Consider the following 4,626-nt stretch of genomic DNA (forward strand, 5'->3'; position numbering starts at 1 on the left):
TACTTAAAATAAACAAAACATTTAAATTATAGATATTGTTTTAAATATGTTTTGATATATATATATATACTATAAATAATACAAATAATATACATTTAATATAAATAACATTTAAATATGCATATATATATATATAATTGGGGTCGGGGACCCTAATTCCCATCCTGACCCCGAACCCGGTTGGGGATTCCTATTTATCTCCGTCCCCATCCCCAACCCACCAAAACAATCTCCATCCCCGACCCCATTGGGTAGGGGAAGTCGGGTACCCGTTAGGGATGGGGAAAATTTCCATCCCTATCTCTAATCCCTGTGATTGTTTATAATGTCAATCATTTTGTTGTTGTTTTTTATTTTATTTAAAAAATTAAAAATAAAATAATTAAAAATTATAACCATATTGGAAAAGATTCAAACATATTCAACCTTATTATTTTTAAAAATATTAACATATAGACACATGTATGGATATATACATATATAAATGTACATATGTGTACATATATACATATATTAGCAGAGATCCCATAAGGCGGAGAGCTCTCTCCCAATCCTCGCCTCAATCCAGCTAACGAGGATGAAAATTTCCCCATCATGATCTTCGCGGGAGAAAACCATTCTCACCCTCACACCATTCGGGGCAGATCCCCACGGGGATCAAGGAAATGGAGAAAATTGCCATCACTATTCACAAAAGCTATAAAGTATATATGGCCCACAACTCAATCTCTCACTTTGAATTCATGTAGAAGTGTAACATGGGCCAGGCCACGCTAGCATAGCTTGCTAGCACTGACCACGCCAGTCACTTTAAAAAATCCCAAAACTCTAAGAAACCAATTTTTAGCCCAAATGCCCATAAATCCATCATTAAATCTACATGATTCCCTTTCGATGGTCTTGATTATGTTACATCACCATACTTGATCCCCAACCAAACTCCATAACATGAAGCAAAATCATCAAACAACCAATCGCACAAAATTTCAAACCTAAATTACCGGATTTAGACAATCATCCATCAGAGATTTTATTTCGACATGTATAACACTACGACGCTCCTCGAACCTAAAACCCGTGATCTGCAGATACCAGTTCAATCTTATCATAACCTAGAAGCCCAGAATCACAATGTAGTTCAATCTCATCGCAATGTAGAAGCTCATTGAAACTCAATTCAATCTCATCTTAACCCAGAAGCTCATCACAACTCAGTTGAATCTCATCACAACTCAGTTTAATCTCATTGCAACCCAGAAGCTCAAAATCGCAACTCAGTTCAACCTCATCACAACTTATTTCAATTTCATTGCGACCTAGAGCCTCATCGCAACTAAGTTTAATCTATAGTAGCCCAGAAGCTCAAAATTACAACTCAGTTCAATCTCATTGCAAGTTAGTTTAATCTCATCACAACTCAGAAGCTGCTCATCGCGCATTGGAACATACCCATTGCACTGTATTTTAGTTTTGTCGCACCTCATTACACCCATCTACCCTTCCCGCGCCCTGTTATCACATCGCACCCTCTGTCATAACACCCTTTTTTGGGTTTTTTCTTCCCCCCATCTTTTCCTTTGATAATCTCTCAAAATTTGTAATTTTTGCTTTTTCTATAACTTAATATTATTAGCCTAGTTTTTAGATAGCAATAAATTGCATTTGTTCCTTGTTCTGCTCTTTTCTTTTCTTCATTTTAGTTAAAAATGCATCAAGAGAACTTAACTTCTATTAGATCCCCAAATGTTGCCACCTAGAGACTTGTAGGATTGCTTGTAAACTTGAACATATGGCTACACTCTTCCATTCTTTTATTTCCCTTGTATTCATTTCTCTTGCATGCCTAAATACTCATAGTCACACACACACTCTTACGTAAATAGAGATAGAATCCCTTTCCACCTATTAGGGGAAGTATAGTAGGTGTGTGCCTCTGGACTTTGGTCTTCAAAGGCTCCACCAAAACCTTCAAACTAGCCTCCAAACAGAGAAGCCAATTTGTCCATGGGTGGAGGTTTGAAGACTAGTAACCTTGTTGGAATCTTAGAGTCTAGAACCCACCTACATCTCACCTAGAATACCCATATATAGAATCCTTAGATGAAAGTAGGAAAGAGGAATTGTACTATAATTAGGACTAGGACACTATGAGTGTTGCACTATGTGGTTGCCATCATTAGAATTAGGATTTAAAACACGAAGCTTAAACTCTTTTAAACCGAAAGTAACACTTAGGTCCAAATTTCCAAATGTGAGATTCAAACTATAATTTGATTTTGAATTTGATAATCGACATAATCGAATCGAATTTGGATAATTCAAATATCTAATCGGTCGAATTTGGGTATCATATTCTTATCGAATAGTTTATCGGATTCAAATTCGGATATGGCTTGATTCGATTCGATAAATATCCGAATTCGACTGATTATTTAATTCTTATATATAATATATAAAATATTTTATATAATTTATATATAATAATTAAGTTATATAAATAATTTATATATTTATATACTTTAAGTCAATAAAATATTTATTAATTATCTAAAATAATCAATTAATCAAATTCGACTCGAATAGAATATTTGAATATTTAATTGGATTTGAATTTGGATATTAATTTTCAATATCCGTTGCATATCGGATCCAATTCGGATATTGGATTTTCTAAGAGGATTCAAATTCGGATATTAGCTGATCTAATTCGAATTCGAATTCGATCTGTCTACTAATAATCTCTGTATCTGTTACTCTGTTAGTTAAGTCGGTTAAGAATTCCATTCCAGCAGCCGTTTCTACTAATAATCCTATTCCAACTCCAACATTTTAGCCTTCCTTTTCGATTGGCCGGCTGTCTTATTTCCTATTCTTGTCGTTTGAATCACAATCTTATCTGTTACTCGGTTAATTAAGTCGGTTAACAGAGTTCCATTCCAGCACACGTTATTACTCTAAGTAGGATTCTTGTTTTATAAATAGTAAATAGAATCTGCCTCTCACTCTCATTCGCATACACACAGCATCATCAACACTACACTTGGTCCGGTTCAACACCGAGAAATCATTACGGTAAGTCTCTTCTCCCTTCCTTTGTTTCTCTTTCTTATTCATTTTCTGTTCCGTTACACTGATTTCTCTTCTCTTCTGTTTATCTGCAGTGCGTGCGTCTGCAACAAACAAAATGGCTATGGTGTTAGCTATTCTTTCCTTCCTTTCAATCTTTTCCTTCACTGTTTCCTTCGGTCAATTAGATGATTACGAGTGGCCTGGACCTGAATATTCCGTTGTGGGAGATCCTGGTATGAGAAATTCTAACCTTAGATTGGCCATAGACTCATGGAACTACTGTAACAAGGTTGGATCTGAAGCTCCTAAGATGGGGAGCCCGGCTGCAGCTGATTGCTTTGATGTCCATCCTAAGACATTCTCTGTTCGGCATAGAGTCACAGAAGCCGATAACAGATTAAGTGTTGGAAAGCCTTTTCCTAGTTCATTCAGGGGACAACATTTGTCTCATCTTAATGACCCAGATTTGTATGCTGTTCAGAAGGAACTGTATCTTGGTTCCAAGTGTGAGGTACATGGGAACGACCTGAGGTTTATTTCTGACTATTATCAGTTTTGGATGATTACTCTTAGAAATGGTAACCTAGACACACATGCTGGATTGTGCCCCAGTAAAGGCAGGAAGGTCGGTCCCTTTGAACATTCAGAAGATGGATTCTCATGTTTTGGAAAGGGGTGTATGAATCAGCATATGAGGCTTACCATAGTTACTGTGCACCTAGCAATGCTGAACACCTTCAAGAGCTATACCAACTATGCGACCCTTACAGCAATCCAATGCCACAGGAGATTATTAAGATACTACCTCATCCGGTTTGGGAATCATATGGATTCCCAAAGAAGCAAGGAGATGGATGGATCGGTGATTCAAGGAAGTGGAAGCTAAAGGCTGGACAATTGGCATTCACATTACCTTTCTATCAGGATCCAGGGACTGTGCCTATAGATAGGTCTTGGGACTCTATTGGCGTTGGTACAGAGGTTTTCATGAACCCTGATCAAGTTGTAGAATGGACTATCAGTGACTTTGATATCCTGATGCATCCAAGGCCACATGATTAGTAGTTTTTCCTTTTCTTCTATTGTTTTTTGTACATGGTCTAAGGACCAAGTTATAAGTTTGGCAAATGTATGAAGCTTTGAAATTTGATTTTTCTGGTTCGATTCAATTCAATCATTTTATTTATTTGGCTGTTTATGAGGAGTTTGAAAGGCAATCAGAAAGTTTTGTCCATTGTTTTAATTATATGATTGCTAGCTACCCATATAAAATCTTCAAATGGTTTTCCGATGCCAGCCTAGTTTGCTTCTTATGGATTGGTCTGGCTTCTTGTGGTCCAGAGAAATAAAAAAAAAACCAAAGAAGGAAATAATTAGGAAAAGAGATTTACTTAGGTTTGGTTCAGTGGTTTACGATGGTGGTATTGTAATTATATCAATGCGAGTTATTTCTGGCTCATAAATGCTTCCTCCCCCCCCCCCTTCCTTTCCTTTTTTTATCCTTTTTGTCACTAATTTGGGTTAACATAAAATGCTCCTGCTTAAGATAATGGGTAA

At 36.5% G+C, this 4,626-nt stretch overlaps 1 long non-coding RNA gene across 1 annotated transcript; it reads left to right on the forward strand.

Annotated features, from left to right (window-relative positions):
- The first annotated feature begins 2,844 nt into the window (after positions 1-2,844).
- On the forward strand, positions 2,845-4,265 carry LOC148790497 (uncharacterized). The gene is made up of 2 exons (XR_016078883.1): positions 2,845-3,072; positions 3,162-4,265. It is a non-coding gene; the product is annotated as an uncharacterized LOC148790497 (long non-coding RNA).
- Positions 4,266-4,626: the final 361 nt, after the last annotated feature.

The sequence above is a fragment of the Nelumbo nucifera genome, chromosome 7 (assembly GCF_055504915.1).
Source record: "Nelumbo nucifera cultivar China Antique chromosome 7, China Antique-T2T, whole genome shotgun sequence".
NCBI classification, from domain to species: Eukaryota; Viridiplantae; Streptophyta; class Magnoliopsida; order Proteales; family Nelumbonaceae; genus Nelumbo; species Nelumbo nucifera.